The 20,124-nt window shown below is 34.6% G+C and overlaps 1 protein-coding gene and 1 non-coding gene across 5 annotated transcripts in view; both read right to left on the bottom strand.

Annotated features, from left to right (window-relative positions):
- The window catches only part of LOC128988760 (epidermal retinol dehydrogenase 2), a 28,156-nt gene extending 8,032 nt beyond the window's left edge, over positions 1-20,124 (bottom strand). For 2 of the 4 annotated variants that reach the window (XM_054410370.1, XM_054410372.1), the window contains exon 1: positions 5,778-5,997. The gene's annotated coding sequence lies outside the window, so the exon portion shown is untranslated. Of the gene's footprint in view, positions 1-5,777; positions 5,998-20,010 lie in introns of those variants that run through there. The other 2 variants (XM_054410371.1, XM_054410373.1) reach the window with 2 other exon arrangements.
- LOC128991197 (U4 spliceosomal RNA) lies at positions 10,372-10,512 on the bottom strand. The gene has a single exon (XR_008490619.1). It is a non-coding gene; the product is annotated as a U4 spliceosomal RNA (small nuclear RNA).

Raw genomic sequence — 20,124 nt, 5'->3', positions numbered from 1 at the left:
TATTCACCATTAAATAAGCAGTATACAATAGGTGTCGTCAAAGTATATAAAATCAATAGATAATGTCTTGAGGGTCACAGCTCAGGTACTCTTCAGTGGTATAAAATGCCTTAACTTTAAGCCACTTGCTAATAACATGGATAAATTTCTTAGGTGGTAACATTTTAACATTGGTTGGCAGTTTATTATAAATTAAAATTTGATGGTAACTATGGCTCTTATAATACTTATCAAGTCTAATACTAGGTCTAACAATGTCCTCTTTTTGTCTGGTGTTGTGAGAATGAATAGTAGAGGTTTTTTGAAAGATATGGGTGTTGTTTTTAACAAATATAAGATTATAGTAAATAAACAGACTAGGTTGAGTAAATATGCTAAGTTCAGGAAAGACTGTTCTGCATGAATCGTTTTCATTTAGGCCACAGATAACCCTAATTGCTTTTTTTTGCCAAACAAACACTTTTTTTGCTGATGGTGAATTGCCCCATAGTCTTATACCATAAATAAGATGGGTATGAAACAAACCAAAATAAACCATAAAAAGAATATCAGAATTAACACAAGTTTTAAGTTTTCTTAAAAGACAGGTAACACGAGCAAGTTTTTTGCACAAGTTGTGTACATGTTCGTCCCAACAGAGTTTACTGTCCAGAGTAATACCCAGCAGTTTTACAGGCTTGAACAAGTCATTATCTAAATCTAAATCACAATGGTTCCTTAGTGTAAAAATTAAGCGCTCTGTTTTACCTTCATTCACAGCCAACATATTTGCAGAGAACCATGATTTTGACTCCATCAAGGCTATGTCAAGTTTGTTCTGAACACCCACCAAATCTATATCAGATTGTACCAGGGTGGTGTCATCAGCATACAACACAGAAAAAGTAGAGACATTAGAGCTAAAATCGTTAACAAAAACTAAAAACAAAAAAGGACCAAGGACAGAGCCTTGTGGTACCCCTACTGTAACATCTAGGTATTCGGAATTCATATTATTAAAGCTAACCATCTGTTTTCTGCTTTGGAGATATGTTTGAATTAACCTCAATTCCTTATCAGCTACTCCATAAGACTTTAGCTTGTCACATAAGATTTTGTGTGATACAGAGTCAAAAGCTTTACTTAAATCAATAAGCAATGACCCCACAGTGAGTTTTTGTTCAAAGCCATTTAAAACATATTCAACTACTTTTTCAACAGCATCTATTGTCGAGTGTTTAGGCCTAAAGCCAAACTGAAAAGGATAAAACAAACTATTACTTACAAAATAATCATTGAGCTGGTTTACAATACAGTGTTCTATAACCTTGCTTATAATAGGAACGATTGCAATTGGCCTGTAGTTTTCAGGTTTGTTTACATCACCTTTTTTAAAGATGGGTGTAACTTTTGTCACTTTTAAGCATTCAGGGAATATGCCTGTGCTAAGAACTAAGTTAACAATAAAAGTTAGTGGTATTACAATTACATGAATTATATTCTTAATTAAAAAGTTTGACATTCCGTAAACATCTTCAGATTTAGAGTTACTCATTTTATTTACAACACACATAACAGTATTTACATCAACCAAATTGACCTTAAAGTTAATACTAGGCCTACTACAATCTAGATTTATGTTATTATTTAAAAACTCTTCATAATCAGTATTAGTTACAGATTGGTCATTACCTAGAACATTGGAAGCATTAACGAAAAAGTTATTCATTTGTTCAGGTGAAATTGGTATAATCTGTTTCTTTGTTGATACCAAGTTACCTTCCTTTTTAGCAACCAGCCAAGCAGCTTTACATTGATTTGTCGATTTACTTATAAACCTACCATTTGCTTCTATTTTTGCATTTATAATTTCTTGCCTATATTGTGCCTTAAATTTGCTAAACATTAATTTGTCATCTGGGTCACATGTGCTTTTCCATTTGTCGTACAGTGCAAGGAGTAATTTACGCATATTTTCTAGATCAGGCGTAAACCATTTTACCAGTGAACCCTTTTTTCCCTTAAAACTACTATTTACAGACATTTTTGGACAACTTAAATTCAGGTACATAGACAGTATATTTAAAAACACATTAACAGATATATTTACATCATTAGTGTAGATACCCATCCAGTTTGCAGATAATAGCATTTGCTTATAGTCATTAATTTTCTCATGAGATAAGATGCGCTTTTTTTCTACTTCTCTTTTTTTTAGACTAGGCCTATCTCTACTTTCGTCAAAAGTAAAGGAATCCAGGGTAAATGTGGTCCATACACCCGCATGGTCCGACAATATATCTTGGTTAAGTAACCTAACCTCAACATGGTCAGATGTAATGTTTGAGGCTACAACATCAAGGCAAGCTTTAAATCTGGTTGGGGTTTCATGAACACAATAAATATCAAATGATCTAAGGAGATTAATCAATTCAACAGTTTCGGGGTCATGGGTTTTGAGGATATCAACATTTAGATCACCAGCCAAGACTATGTGTTTAAGAGAATCATTAAATAGACAAATTAGGATTTTTTCAAGGTTAGTAATAAAACATTTAAAATTAGAAGTAGGAGTACGGTAAATACACAAGACTAACATGTTTAGTTTATGTAGTCTAATAGCTGAAACCTCGCAAAAAGCGTCACAGCCGTATTCCCCCATGTCCAAGACCTCATAAGTTGTGTCGCTCTTCACATAGATGGATGAACCGCCAAAAGGAGATTGCCTGCAGTAGTAGCTCGCAAGAACAAAACCTTCAGGCACGTAGAGGGGTATCTCTTCAGCCAGAAGCCAGTGTTCATTGACACAAATTATATCTGTCTTTGATTGAGCTAAAATAATCTCAAATTCATGGAGTTTGTTACGAAGAGATTGTAGATTAATCAAGAGTAGGCTTAATGTGAACTTAGCTTCGTGGGGGCCTACAATGTCCTTTAGTTCCCCCATGTCATTTATTTGTGCACAAAGATTGGCTCCGTCTGTGTCAAACCTGTGCTTAGGCCTAGGTCTTGTCACATTCACATCACCAATATCATTGTTTATCTGGTTTAAATCAATCACATTGGAGGTAAAACTCGTTTGTCCTGTAAGTTTAAAGACTTCTTGACAACAAACCTGTTCACAAACACCCCCTTCGGCCAGAAGTCGGGTTTATACACTACTTCATCAATCCTGGAAGGAATGGTGACTTTAAATGAGCAGTATTCTTCAGGGTACTTAGAATTGAGCGATTCTACCTTAAACGTTTCATCACTAAATTTACCTGATAGAAATGATTCCAAATCCTTAGAGTCAGTGTCAGGTGATAGCCTAGACACAAACAGGAACGACTTCCTTTCAGCAGTTTTGATTCTATCGCCATCCGCCAAACTTAAACTTCCAGTAATAAACTTAGGTTTGTTTTGATTTTGTCGTCTGTAACTGACATTTCCAACGCCACGGCCTCCGTTATTCTGCTTCTGCTCCTGCTGTTGAATGTCACGACGTCTTTTTCGCTTCCGATAGGAGACAGTCTGGAACGAATCGGAATCAGCTACCATCTCACTCCTATTTGACTCCGCTGCGGCAGTTTCAAACTTTGATGAATCTTGTCGGCTTTCTGGGTTTCGATGTAACGAGCTCGCCATAGATTCTGTAACTCTATGTCTACTTCCAACAGAGCTGGGTGTCGTCTGCTCGTTTACAGTTTCATTATTCCCAAGCAGACTAGGGCTAGGTTTAACAGTATCGACATCGACATCATTATCAATATTAGTACAACAATTTAGGGACGTTTGACTTTGAATTCTACTTTCACCTTTATTTAAATTCTGAGATTTTAGTTTGCCAGCATACGTGTTGTTCGCAGACTTGTTCAAAACTATATCACCGATGATTTCAGACTGGTGTTTTAATGCGTCCTTCAACTTGTCATTTTCATTAATTAAAAACATAATTTGCTCACTCATCTTGTTTTGAGTGGTTGTTAAATTGAACACTTTATCTAAAAGAGATTGAAATGTGTCATTCGAATATTGTAACTCACATTCATCGTCATCTTTAGTCACAGAACTCGCTGAGCTGGGAGCAGACGACAGTGCCGACGGCGGCGGCAACGTTTCCGATGACGACCGGCACTTTTCACACTTGAAATAAGCCTTATTCCCTAACTCCTTAAAAATATTTAATTCTTCAATTGATAGACCGGCACACGAAATATGAAACCACGACAGACAAAACCCTTAACACTTTATACATTTACTGTTCTTCGCAATAGTTCTTTTGCAATCAGCCAAGCCACATTTAGTAGGCGCCATCTTGATGACTTTTTTCAAGTAGGCTTGGTGTTAGTAGGCTATATATGAACAGAAAACTGTGGCTTTAATAATTACGAACATTAGCGTGTGGTTTTGTAGATACAAACTAATTATTTCATTTGTATAGATTCAATAGTTAGCTAGATAGGTACTGTACTAACAAGTTAAAAATCTGACTACCATTCAGATAATTTTAGAAGGGTAGAAACAGTCTATTGTTTTCTGCAATTTAAAATAATTTCTCAAAAATTTTTTTTAAGATAGTGAAAGTTCCTAACTTAATGATGATTCACAAAATAATAAATATTTTATCAAAGCCTAAACATCTTCAAGGAATGCTATTGCCATCAAATAAAAAAAAATGGATCAATGGTTTTGTAGAAAAAGTAGTTGTTTTTCCATTTAGTCACGTCTTTTGTAGAGAGTGGAAAATGTTTTTCACCGATGATTCAAGTGAATACAGAAGTCTTGATTATCCCCCCTGTGTAAGAAGTATCGTGATATCACGTGCTAATCCTAGTACCGTGTGTTTTATTACTGTACACTGTAGCAGTAAATCGAGACAACTTCTTTCATCGAGGGCTACTGACTTTACTTGGAAAGAACGCACCAGGCTTTTAAGGACCTGCACTTATCCGTGCATTCTTATTGTTTAAGCATTTTGCAAAGGTCTACCACAAAGCTTGTAAAGCTCCTCATACAGTCATACCTGCAACACATTTCTCCTATTCCTTAGCTTAAGCTTTACTTACCCTAACAGAGTGAATGTATAGGCTGAGTAGGCCTACCTGGATGGATACCTAAGTGGACAAGTGAGTTTATAATTTTAAATTATTTCATATTTAACAGTACTTCGGAGGTATTTCTAAGTAGTTTGTCGATTATTTTCATGTTGGCTGATTGGTGATGATGGATTTGAAATTATAAATGTTAGTAGTTAACTTAGGCTAGTTAATTAAAAGACAGCCTTTAAGTTAATAGGTTTGACAACTAGGAAACTTTATTGATGTTATTAGTTTGAACGTGTTTACAATGGTTTTTATTATTTTCCGTGAAAGCCAAGTTTGTCACAGACAGTTTAGGCAGGTTTATGGTGTGTTAGTGTTAGGTTAAGTTTCTTGATTCAAGATAAAACCCAACTAAACTGGGTGTAAGATACAGTTGATCTTCATGTGATTTTTTCACCATCAGCAAGTTTGGTTGGTTAGGTTACGTTATGATGGTTTAATTTTATAATAGATACATTTAAAACTATCGACTGTTAATCAATATTTTCAATTCGATAGTTTCAATCGATATTAGCATAGCCCAGTTAAGAAACTGTACCTACCCTTAACAAATCCTATGCCTAAGTTAATTTGGCTTATCATTTTGTCAACTAGGCCCAAGCTACATGGGAGTACAAATTACAGGAATCGTTGTTTTGCAGTCTTATCGAGCTAATCATAGGCTTATCCTAACTCTAAAAGTTGTTAACCATATTATACTGTGTTATACAATACCTGTCAATGTCAAATATTTCTTGTAAGTTTAGTGTGAGTAGGCCTATCAATCAACCCAGGAAGTCATTCACCACTGACGATATAACCTGACTTTAACATAAAGCTTTGTCTTTAACATTATGAATGATGATCAAACGTTTAATTAGATTGCTTCCGTTCTCAATTTATCACCGGGTCAAGATACGACAAGTTCATCAGCGGTTCAAGTCAAGATAACCTCAAAAACGGATAGCGCTGGGTTCACAACGATATGGTAGGCATTCGGATAAGTATCGATCGTCGTAGTATGAAATGAACTACTATCGAACATCGTAAATCGATTGCCTCCTAGAGCGCTAGAGCCGAGCAGCCGAGCCGACTCGATTCGATTCGAGATTCGACACACAAAGAGAGAAGAGAGAGAAAGAGAAGACAGACAGAGAGACAACAAAAACTAAGAACTAGCACTAGCCTTCGAAGAGGATAATATTTCTTTTATTATTTTTAATTTAGTATTTAGTTATTTAATTTATTTCAACTTTGTTCCTTTTGATCAGTTCAGCCTAATGGCTGTTTTATAACTTATGAGGATTAAACTTAAGCTTGTTTTAATAGCCAGTAGGGCCTACCTTTGACTATTAATACAACAACCCAGTACGGTACTCAACTCATGAAATATGCCCTCTGCTCAGTTTGAGAATTCAAAAATTTCTTTCCTTGCAATATCTGAGCCCTAGAAACGGGCTTTTTGAGAAATGTGTATTCCCAAGACAGCTCAATTTGTTATTGAATTAGACAAGTTAGGCTAATCTACGCCAAAATTGCGCAAGTTTACTGGAATATTTTTTAAATTCCTCCGTGATATTCTTATATTCAAGTTCTTATATTCATCATGCTGGTTATCAGCCGTAGGCTACTTATACTGTAACTTAATGTTAATAGGATTAAACATTTTCATTAGCAAATGTTATGCCAGGTTCAGATATTATGTTGTACTTATTTATTTATTTGCATTCACTGTAATATTGTGAATTAAATTATGGTCTTCCCGTAAAGGCCACATTATGACGTTTGTGACGACAGGCATAGGAGAGGAGTTAGAAGCAGCAGCAGAAGGCACCAAGGCATTGGCAATAATTTACTTCGATCTTCCACCATGAGATAGCCGGATCCGATACTAAAAAGTCGATGTCTGTCATCCGGTAGAAAACAAGGTCGATTCTTATCCGAATGCCTACCATATCGTTGTGAACCCAGCGCTATCCCTCAAAAACCTATCAAATTATTATTTACCAAAAAAACAAAACATTGACACTGACGGCCGGACAATTTTTGTTGTTCAAATTCATGCTACATAAATTGCAGATTTACACATGGTGACATAGGCCTATATCTCTTGCTGACGTCACAGGAGCGTGAAAATGACACACCACAAAGATTTAGTTTTAGTTGTTCGGTTGTTTTTGTTTTAGTAATTATACCAAAAGGTTGGTTACTTTCCCTTCGTAGCCTTAACGGGGCACTGATAAAGAAAATAAATAGCTGGCGATCAATCATACTTAAAATAAAACTATGCCCGCTTTTGATTGTAGGTATCTACGCTACATACCGAATTATTATTACCATACTGTAGTACGTACCTATACGCACTCACCCTTCACTCATGGATTAAAATACGCACAGAAGTGGCATCCCCATCTCAAATAATGATAATAAGTGGCATCCCCATCTCAAATAATAATGATAATAAGTGGCATCCCCATCTCAAATAATGATAATAATAATTAACATAGCCTACATATTGTGATCATTTCTGTAGTGTGCGAAGTGGCACTTCAAGGGAGTATGTTTTTATCTACGGTTTACACGGTTAATGATGTGATCTGACCAGCTGTTCGTAGTCGTAGTATCTTTAATTATTAATAGGTGTTGTAACAAGTATTACGTGCCTAATAAAAGTCCACTGTTTGGGTTGTTTGGTTGGAATGCTGGAATGTCGCAAAACAATAATGAGTGCGGAAAAAATGAGTGTAGCAAAAGTAGGTATGTCTAAATACAGTAAATCTATTTTTCCTGTTATAATCAATAACCCATTTATTTAGCTAGATAAACAATATACATGCATTAGCCAAGTCGAATTTATTAAAACTATCTATTAACTATAACTTGTAATACACCAAAATTAAAATTCATGAGGAGTGTCCGTCAGCGACCGGACACCGTATAGTAGCATTGACCTTAGAGAAATTACCTCAAGTGCCTTTTGAAGCATCCTGGGTCTGGGTCTGATGATATGTGGAATTGATTTGAAGAGGGAGAGCATTAAACTGTTTAATGTCATTATAAGTTAGACGTCTTTCAACTTTCCAAGAATGTAACTGAATGGGCTGGAATTCTCAGATTGAAGTTATTGCGAAGCAGAAATTAATGAGTGGGTGTTTGTGGTGTGAAAATGAGAATAATTTGACTTCCAGAATGTAAATACAAGGAACAGTTAGAATTGCGGATGATTTAAATACATATCTAAGTATGTTTGTATGGAAGGCCATGAATAATTGTGACAGCTCTCTCCTTTAACGCGGAAATGGACACGAGTTCTTGTGCTTTCACCACCCCATAGTGTAACATACATACATACATACGTACATATCATGTGGGATAAAGTACAACGTAGTAAGCAGTAAGAAGTACGACTTTGTTTGAAAATGCTTTGAAAATGTTTGAAAGTTGGCACAGAAGAAAAAAACCTGAACTGATCTTTCTACAGACAGAATCAATGTGAGGTTTGAAACACAAGTTCTCGTTCAACAAAAAACCCTAGGAATTTTACTTGAGCAGTGGTTTCAGTTTGCTGTTTCAGTGTCGTCAAAAATAAAATTTAGTTTTTTTCAGTTTTCCTAATTAAGAATTCAACAAGCTGAATTTTGTTGGATTGATTTTGAGGAGATTTTCACCGAACCACTGCATCAAGCAACTAGCTGGCTCGTGTCTATATAGTTAAAGTCGGTTTGGGGTTTGGGTTGGAGACAGCGATGTCGTCAGCAAAAATACATATTCCACCCTTTTTGACCAACTGAGGTCTGTAGATGAATAGTACCGGGCCAAGAACCGACCCCTGGGCCCTGAGGCACTCCACTGAATCAGTGCAAGGAAGCCCACTTTGTCAGGTAACCGTAGGAAAAATACGTTCTGCAATGTAATGCATTTTAATTATTAATAACCTGGAATCTTCATCTTACACATATAGCTATCGTACACACAGAACAGTGTGACGCAAATGCAATTCTTATGAAAAAGCAACGATGAGAGATTGTGATTTCGTTTAATGGCATCAAGGTATTCTCACAGTGTGATTAGCATAAATCCATTATCTTAAAATCAAACGATTTCACATTAATTTCCTCATTTCTAAATGTACTTCAATAACTACTTTGGTAATGGAATCCTACATTAAATTAATCTAATGATGTGAACTCAAATCTGTTTATTCTAGTCTAAATCGATTTGTTTGTTCTATTTAAACCAAAACTGGATTGACAGGTGATAAATATACACCTTACCTATAATCAACACTCTCTCTCTAGTTGGCCTATATTATATTTTTCCAAATAAAAAATGATTCAAAATTATACATTACACGATAACCTCTGCGAAGTGGCTTGAAGTACACCCAATGTAATTAAATATGATCGTGAAATGGAAACTACTGTATCAAATTAAACCACAGAACTGAATGATCTGTCAACAGATCGATTTCTTGAGACGCAAATGCTAAAAACATACTTACTTTGGAGTAGAACTAAGTTAAATGAAATCTTTGACTATTCAATTAATAGTCCAATGCTGAAATACAGTGTTTAGTCTCAAAGCAAAGACCAGTAAAAATTATTTAGGGGAAACATTAAATTAAATCCATGGAGATATGGGGTGTGTTGTCAGATTATGAACTTTCATAGCTAGTAATAAACTAAATAATTATTAAAAAATAAATTTGATTCATATATTTGTCGATGATAAAGCTGTTAAAATATTCAACTTACAGCTACTGTATTTCACTGTCAATGCGAGGTTAGTTGTTTGTGGCCTACATAATTGTTATCTAGGCCTCATCGAATTTGTCCAGGCTTCAGTAAAACACTTTATCATATTCATATCGCCTCGAGGTTGGTAAACATGTCTAGATGGTCCTTTCATTTGTCTTTTCTATGAATTAAAAACAAAGCCATGCGGATCCTTTCTCAGATAATCCTTGTTTCTCCTTTCCCTTGATAGCTGATGACATGTTAACGAGCTCAAGTTTTATCTGGAATGTCAACATAAGCGAAACGTGGGAATCCTAACGGGCTTTGCATATTTTCTGAATTTGATTGAATGAAATGTATAATGTAATATATTTAACTTCTCTGTTATTATTAATTTTGAGACAACAACTCCAAACTGCGTATTTTAAACTGAATGTGAAGTCAAGAAGTGTAGAATGGAGTAGTGATGTGTCAAAACTTAGGAAAAGTTTCGGTTTTGAGATTGAGGATTTTGGCAGTGTTATTTCTGAAACTGCTGATATTTTTTGTGCAATTTTTATTGTTAATTATTGATTATGTGGTTTGTTTATGAGCCCCCGTAAGGGCTGCCAAAAATTGCCGATGTGGGCGGTATTTCACGCCCCCATGGCGGGGTATTGGTAAAAGTTTTCAATTAGCAATAATCGCACCTCAGCTGAACTTCATTGGTTACGATATTGCCACTGCGCAAAGTTGACATTCCAGCTCCATTAAAGTGACCCGACCAAACTTGGATCCTGTTTCCAGCGCGAGAGCCAAACGATATATCACTTTTTTTGAGATAGATGCGAAATACAATTACTTCTAGAATTACTCCGTAGTATTGGAAATATATTAGTTAAACTGCCCGTGAATATTATTTCTCATAAAGTATCTGTAATATGTTAAATATTTATCATAAAATTGAACTACAACTAGTAGAAAACCTTGTAGCGCTCTAGCGGAGACATTCTGTACCACTTCAGTTCCTGCCGCTAGTTTCAGTTACCACCGCTAGGATCGTCAGTTCCAGTTGTTTATGTGATTCCGTACTGGTACTACATAAGATAATGCAATACTGTACCATAGATGAATAAAATATTTAATATATATTATATTACTTCGTCTATGATTGTACTCTGTACTGTATTTATTATTTCAGACCAAGCAATTTTATATCATCGGGAAATAGTTACTATAATTGAGCGAAGCTCTTATACGTCGACTCTTATGTATTTCGTAAAACGCAAACTCCTCATAGACGGCTCAAGCAATCGTTTTAAAATTTTGCATGGTGATAAAGACCATATTGGTGAATGCCAACATCTATATGGCGTTAAAAATTCACAGGAATCCGCCCCACGGAGTCTCAAAGTTTTAACGCATTTCTTATGGAAGCAGTATTTGACACATAAACAAAGGCATAAGACAGTTGTTGAATTTTGACTGCTGATGCTTTGATCCATATAGCTAGCTGATAGCATTATTTCACGGATATTATAACTATAAAATGCTCATTGCAGTAGTTATACTCAAGCTTTGCGTTTGCAATGAGGGAGGATAAAATTTACTTCTTTAAATTTACAGTATTCTATTAGTATTACACATCTGCCATAGCCATAATTTCGACCACTTCACCTAAACAATAGAAAAAGCTAAATTATAAAAAAAATCGCAAAATATCACAAATTATTCAAGAAATTAAAAACATAAACATAACTGTAAACAATCCTACTTTGACAGTTAGTTCTCATTATGTATGAAATTTTTTTGTTGCTGCTTGGTTCAAATTAGCTGGTTTCATAAATGCAAAGAAATATAGTGCTGCACCCTGTTGGTAAATCTTATAACTTTTTATGCTTTTGTATATCATAGAACCAACTTTTTTAGTTGAAACAGCTGACTAAATTGTTTAATTCTCTTTAAATATGAATGAATACTCATAAGGTTAACATGGGGAACTACAGAGCCACTGGGGCGGAGCCTGAAAGGATTTTTGAGATAAGAATATGCCTATATGTTAATCGGGAATGTGAGCTCTATCATCATGCCAAATTCCAGCCAAATCCGTCCAGTAGTTAATGCGTGATTGAACTTCAAACAAACAAACAAACACACAAACATTCACATTTATAATATTAGTAAAATGATGGTACTAGCTTGAATCTTACACTAATAACCTTAACATTTTGTTTGGACGTTTATTGACAGTTCCATTTTGAATAATAAAACAAACATGTTTGCTTTCGGTCCATCCAACTAAATTAACAGTTTAAGTTGTGTTTGAAATGTGCTATGCTTACTTGGGTAAAGCTTATGTAATCTTTTCAGTAGCCCGTATATTAGTGATGTATTGGTTTGTGAATTAGTGTATGAATCTTGTGGGGTTTTAAAAGAATAGAACTACGTGATTCAATGCGAACAAAGTTTTTTTTTAATATAGCTAATAGTTTCTTTTTGATATTGTTGTTTTGCTATAGGCTTACTTAAAAAAAACTTAAAAAAAAACAGTTTAAATTGAACCCCGTTTTCGGGAAACTTCTAGAACCGAGGAACTTTGAGAATACGGGTGACAGCTACCAGACGAAACGTCCGGCAGTGGCGGCAGTGTGCAAGCTTTCATAAAAAAAGTTATGAATTAGTTTGAATGAAAACCAAACACGTAAACTAAGTTTACATGTCATCCGTACACCGGTTTCCTTGAATAAAATTGTGGATTTTATGATGTGTTTGAAAAGCTGCTACGTAGCAAATAGCTCGATCTTGTCGAGATCAACAAGGACGACTAGGAAGCACAATTGTGGCCAAAAGTCGATGGTCTAATCTTCGTCTTCGATCACTTCCGATTGAGTATAATCAATTTTTTACGTATAGCACGTGGGTTACGGTTTAAACGCTGAAATCAATGCAAATGTGAATGTTAATATAACTTTTGTAATATGTTTTTATATTTTAAAATGTTCACATTCATTTAAATCAAATAGTCAAATTACAATTCACCTCAAACATAGGGTTTTCACCTCAAGTGAGTACTTAATTTAGTTTTTAAAAACTAGCTTGAATAAGTAATCGATTAAATTTTCCCTTATCATCTAGATTCCTTTCTACCTGTATCCGCATATATGGAATTTTTTGAAGACCTGTTCATTTTGCTTACAGTATACTATAGCCTACACATTACACCTAAGTATTAGACAACAATATTTATATTTAGGAGCAAATAATCACGCACGTTAAATAAACAAAAGACTTATTTAGAAAAATGATGTTTTCATGGTATTCAACGAAAACTCATAATGAAATATTTACCTGTACAGAAATACCGGTACTAATCACATTGACTATACACCTCTACCAGAGAGAGAGGTGTATAGGCCTAGTCAATGCTAATATCTAATAAGCATTGCAGTTGACGGCAATTTGTAAACAATCAACGATATGAAGATGACAAAGCAAGAGAATTATAGTAGTTACATGAAATATACAGGAACACAATCATTATGTAAGAGTATTACCTCGAATGAACTACAAGTCCGTGCTGGGAAGAGCTTTTAACAGTAGGAAACATGTATTGCCCATTGTCCATTGTCCATTGGTCAAACACAGGTTGAACACAGGTGCACAGTTTATATATATATATTTGTTTCTAAAAAAAGAGGTTGGCGGTCTCTTTTAACCTTGCATTTGCCCGTCCACATAGACTAAGCGCCCGTGCGTGGATCGTTTACAGCAAAGCAAGGAGTGAGCCGGTACAGTACAAAGGTGAACTGTACTGATTACTGAACTGAACTGCACTGTAGGTGATTATGTACGTCTAAACTCTTAAACTCACGGAATAGCTTCTTGGTCCGACCATAGATTGAAAAAAGTCAGTGTTAAGTGTTATTGTAGTTTATGAAACGATTGCGTAAAGATAGTGTTAACGATACGAGTAGAAAAATTAAGGTACGAGCATTGGCGAGTGCCTTAAAAACTTATACGAGTGTCCTCACGACTATTTACGAGAGTTGCGCACATTACTTTACCTACGACGGTGTTTTAATTACTAAAACTCACTACTCATAACTTCTAAGATAGGTAATATTTTCGTTTATAACCTCTCATTATTGCCACTGACAGTGATGCAATGAAACATTATACTATACCTACACTAATTGCACCACTAAACAATTAAATTGGCATGAACAGCTGATTAGTTGAAGTTCAAATTATAAAAACTAGCTGTTACCATCGATCTCTATTAGAGATCGATGGCTGTTACCCACGGGCTTCACCCCGTTTGACATCATAAGTATTAATAAAACTATTGATTGGTTAAGTTAACCTGAAATAAACAAAATACAGTAAAAGAAACAAATAATCACGCCTGATTTTAATAAGGTAATAAATTGAAAGAATAACAAACAAATAAGTACAGCTGAAGCATTTTTAACATTAGGTATATGAAAAGTTCCCTTTAGAAAGGAATTACGACCTTAAAGGGCAATTTATGAAATAATGGATATATTTTTTTATGGTTTCTCGTCATGACGAACATTTTAAGTATATGGTTTATGGGGGTCTGACTTGTAGTTTTCTCAAAAGTTCATGGGTTCATGAGGCTTTATATATAGATGTTACTTCTTTTCTTTCAATGTTTAAACCTCATTGGCCCTTACCCGTATTGTTAAGTAAAAAAAAAAAAATAAAATAAAAACCAATGTTAAGTACGTAAACAATGCTGTTATGTGAATCTTCTCAATACTAAGAACTGAACTGAAACGGCTGGTTTACAAAACGGTCGTAGGCAACGGGGCTATAAAATGCCCCGGTAGGCAAACTTAGCATTGCGTGAGATATCTAGGTATATACTTAAATCTATGATCCGACACAACAGAAAAATATGGAATCACACCTTCTTTAGCAGTGGACACTCACTCCACATTGGGTTGGATTATCATTGGAAGTTTAAATGGCAACTGACACAATATAAGCCGATCAGTTTTTTTCTGTGAGTGCCTGAGTTTAAACTAAAGAACACAAAAATGTTGAGTGATCGGTCTCTACTTTACTACTTTCCTTAGGTAATTAGCTGGTCTGCATAACAACTAAGGCAGACAACAACGACGCACTACACATTATTTTCGGTGGTTACATTCCTTAGTGTCTTTAGACTTTTGTCTCAATTTGTTGGCATCGCCAAGCTTCAGAACAGTTGAAGGTTAAGATAAGTCACCCATTCTGATCACGTAGGATTATGACTAGATTCTTGATACTGACAAACCTTTTGAAAACATAACGTAACGTTCGTTTCCTAAAATAAAAATAAACAACGCCATTTGGATGATCGTTTCACTACTGATTATTCTTAGACTATTACTGAAACAAAGGTCACACGTGGTTTGCGCTAAGTGTAGAGTCACGTAACGATGATCAAGTTGACCTTGAAACATCCTCGACTCTTTATTTTGGTACCAAAGGTCCGCAGGGCCCAGGTAACAGTCAGGGTCACAAACATTGATACACTTGCTCTGAACTGAGCCGTGCTTCAGGCAAAGGTAAGAAGATAAGATACAATGTGTAATCTAAAAATCGTACCGGGCGCAAAACGTAGCCACGGAAGGGACTAGGACTACGGCGAAGATGAAATTGGACGAATTATTTCATGATCTCCTTGATCTAGATCTGATATCATTTCTACGACTAGCCCGTAGAGCACATACAACTGGCACCGTGGCGTTGTCCTAATCCAAGTACTCGGAGGTCACGAATTGTGGATATTTATAGGCATGCACTGTGGATGCGATACTCCCTGGTGTGGATTAACGCCCCCACTACGACTATCCGCAGTATTATCCTGATATTAGATAATTTCGTAAATTACAAGGCAAAAACGTGGTTCGGTTTCCACTATATACTGTAACTGTAGGTCCCTTAATTACCATTGGCTGTATGTGCTACTAATTAACAATCCTGTCTAAGAAACGTGTCGGCCTTAGTAACAAGACTATACTTAATACTTTAATACTTTTCAATGAAATGTACAAGATCGCGCCACTCATCCTACACTCATCTCCATTCATACTTGGCTTAAAATACCTCCTTTCGTATGGTCACCATTTCAGAAAAAAAACATTTAAGTATGGAGTATTAATATTCATATTATGTGCTCTATGGCATTGAAGTTTTTTAGTAGTTAATTTATATTTTTTTAACAATGTATTAACCGATCAGCATTACATTGCTATACAGGTTATTAAATATATTACATTGCTATATATTTGGTTAACAAAAAATCGTCTTAGTAAGAAAGCTACTCAAATTATATTTTTCACCCCTCTTTCCGATTCCATTCCAAAATTACCACATGTTTAGATTTTTATCCACAGATTAAGTGTAAGAGAGGGCCATGTGGCCCTAACGTTGCCTGTTTAAATAAATCATTTTCATTCATTCATTCATTCGTGCATTTTATTATTTATTCATATTCATACATATTTCAGTTCGAACAAGCCTTCTTAGAGGGTCATAATTTCATAAAAGTGATAAAATATATATACAATTAAACCTATAAGCGTATTAAATAATCCATGGTGAAGTTAAACTAATATTTTAACAATAAACTCGAAAATATGATGTTTTTACGCTGCAGTTATAATGACCAAACGTTGAGTAGTTTTCTCTGAAAAATTATTTTGATTATTTTTAGTTCGATTTTTATGCAGAATCAAACACAATGAACAAAAACTAAATCATAAGGGTGTTTTTCATTGTCAAAACTGGTATTTTCGAGCATTTCAAAATTCTTGTTTTTATCGTGCAGTGAATAGTGAATACAAAATTAAAAAAAGTATTTCCCCTCGAGACCAAGTGTTTACCACGTTCGTGCTAATATACATTTCTGCGCAGCAAATTTGGGCGGTTCCGTCCAGATCACGTTACTTTCCTGTATACGTGACCTTGATGACCGGTTGAATTACCAGACAAGTTCACCGCGAGTTTTCCTCAAAGTTTTTGCGAGACTGTTTTTTTAACCAAAGAACAAGATTGTTTATAATTTGTAATACAAATGATTGATTTGTATTCAAATATACATAGTACACGAAAACGACAAAAATAGTTTAGAAGTGTAAAGCGGAACAAATTCTGTATTTAACGTAGGCTACATTTTATATTTTCATTAAAAAGAACTAACAAACATTTGAAAACTAATTTCCAATTTCACGGCCGTTTTTAAATAAGTTGATGTTTCGAAACTGAAATGCAAACTACTACAACATCTATCTTCTATCTGTTTATATACTACCCTCTTTTCAGCAGTACTGTATAAAACAATTTTTACGATTGAGGTGTCATTTTAAAGCTTGCTCCAGTGGAGGAACGAATGGTAACGAAAACGGTTTCCTTTAGGGCTTTGCCCCCTCGCGTTTCATTTATTGCTAGGGATCACTTTCAATGATCCAGTGATTCTAAATTACTTTCTATATAACGGTTTAAATGTGAATTTTATATAACAGATGGTCAATCAGTTGAATGCTTAGCCATAATCAGATTGTAAATATGAAACGAAACAATTTATGAACATGGATTTTAAATAGGCAACTTTCTTATGATTGTAGCCTCTAACCTTATTGAGGTAGGTAAATCCCTCTTTATGAACGAAACAAGTCGCAATGGTGCATGACTGAAGGCCAAAACAGCGCCAAGGATAAAGGATAAAATACTCCCGCCGCTGCAAACCTGCAGACTAAGCGGATTTCCATTTGCCTGATATGATTAACATTTAAATGTCTCCTTAAAAATATAAAACTTATACCTTATTTAAATAGCGTTAGTTTAACGAGTACTTCGGTTTGCTGCAACAGGGAGGGTAAAAAGTGCTTTTTGTGAAACGTTATAGTAGTTTGGTATGAAATAAATGAATTTCCTAAATTTGATAAAAATATGTTCATAAACAAGCAAACTACAACAGTTTACTTATTCTCCATTAGAATAACATAAGAATTTCATTTTTTTTTTTAATTTTCTCCGTAGCCATTTGCATAGTGACACTTCAACATACTAAATTATTAGTTTTTTAGGCTCTACAAAATGGTTTGGAAAGGAATTGCTCAAATTTATAGTGTTAGGGTCAAAAATTAGAAAAACCTATTTTTACCCCTTAAAGCCCCCCATAAACCCCCCCGTTCGTGTTGTCCGATCACGCTGGTTCGCGAACTCGTTCGAATAGATGTAGGTTTAAACCAATGTTTATACAACATTTCATCAAAATCTGACCATTTTTCCTCGAGTTATCGTGCTAACGGACACATGAATTTGCACTGATTGTGTTTTTAGCCTCTAGGGACGTCAAAACAAACAAAAAAATAAATCGGTCCCGGGTCCAGGTCTTACCATGAGTACTATGGTAATAGCTTATTCCCTATATGGGAAATTCGCTAAAACTACGGAAGAACCTCTTGAGACAAGCTGAGAAATTAAGCAATATTCAAGGAAAGCCTTTAAAATTATGTCCTTAAAATTGCCTATTTTTTCTCTGATATTTGAAATTTCAAGTTCAGTGCTTTGTATATACAGTAGACAACAAAATCGGTGGTTTGCAACATCTGGAAAGTTGTGTTCTTTGTTTTTTGTATGGCTGCCATTTAATAAGAAAGTATTAAAGATACTATACTACTGTAATTTTGGTTTTCATAGTTAAAATATTTTAATCGAGTGTACGTATTTTTCTGTTCAACGTTAAACATTCAATAACACTAATGTCAAAAAATACTGCTTGTGATTACTTGAAGCAACAATTCTGATAGATCGTAGAATTAAAAATTACTGACTGTCACTATCCTAAACTAAATCGAAAAATTCTACAAATTATATTGTAAAGGATTATTTAAAACACAATCATATACTGAAGTAGACGTGTTATACTTGCCTGCATATACAACTAAATACAAAATTTAAACGTTAAAATAATCACGTAATGTAAATGAAAAAAATCATATTAATTTTCAATCAAGTCTCTTCAATTTAATATCGAATTTTGAGAGATATCGTCTATCCAAGTATTCATGGAGTTTTGGGTGGGACTTCTGTGGGGAAAGTTCATTGGTGGGACCGGTCTAAAGTAATTTCTATAGTAATTAATTGACCAAAAATTCATGTTTCTTTTTAAACTTAGTTATGACATTTTTTACGATCGTATTTTAATTTAACCGCTAAACAAAACTAAGCATTATAAGTGTCAACATAATTTTTTTTTGTTCTTGTTGAAAATATTCCAAATTCAAAACATGAAAGGATGAATTAAATATTAAATGTTGTCAAGATTTTTTAAATTAACATAACAATAGTCAACGAATTAAACTAGTTCAGTGATGGATACAAGCTTTGCTTGAAACAAGTTAGGGAAAGTGTATTCCGGCGACTATGTTATATAAATAAACATAACGCTATCTTGTGTGTTTTAAAGATTAACGGTCCAATATGTACACTCTCTACATACTAAACAAGTTAATGAGTTGTTTTCCAGTTCACATGTTAACAAAGTTGGGGGTTTGACTAAAACTTGATTAATGCTGCATATTTATTTTAAACGCAATTTTGATCAGTTATATTAACTTTTAAGGGTCAAGTGCAGTTAGTTATTGAATGAGTAAAATAATGCAATGTTTTCAATAGTTAGCATGTTGCATGGTGTAGAGTTTTCGAGCTGATAAATCACCTTTAAATGGATAAACTTAAAAAAATCACGCACCACAAAATCTTACTACATATAAAATTGTTTTCATAATACTGTGTTTGAAATTGTAACACCAGCAAAATTTTGGTAGTTATTCCTTCCTTTAACAATACATAAACCTTGTTGCAATGTTTATCTTTAGCTTAAAACAATAAACACGTAGATGTCCTGATGGCACGTTTGATAATTGAAATTATATTTTTAAGTTAACCTTGAAACCCTCAGTTTCCAAATGTCCCACGTGATTCTCAAAATAATCATATAATGTTTTGAATTTTGAAGTCATAAAATCTAATACTTATTTTAAACGTAATTTAAACCATATTTTGGGAGAAATTGTACCTGAAACTCGCTAAGTCTCTCACATGTATTCTAACATATTATTTTACAGGTTGGATTTAAATATGTAAACCTTTCCACATTATCGTTTTACAAAAGTGATGTTGGTACTAAGTTTCCGTTTCCTGTTACTCCCGCGCCTCTTATGGAAGTTACTAACCTGGAAGTGACTGTAATCATCTACTCTCTCCGGTTCACTCTCACTCTCGCTGTGTCTGGGTCTGACTGAGACTGAGAGTGAGAGATTGACAACACAACCAACACACCAACACAC

This window comes from Macrosteles quadrilineatus, unplaced genomic scaffold (assembly GCF_028750875.1).
Source record: "Macrosteles quadrilineatus isolate MER2022 unplaced genomic scaffold, UCM_ALF_1.0 Scaffold_3__2_contigs__length_128488019, whole genome shotgun sequence".
NCBI lineage: Eukaryota > Metazoa > Arthropoda > Insecta > Hemiptera > Cicadellidae > Macrosteles > Macrosteles quadrilineatus.
Note: the sequence above shows the minus strand (reverse complement) of the source record. Positions and strands in the feature narration are given on the sequence as shown.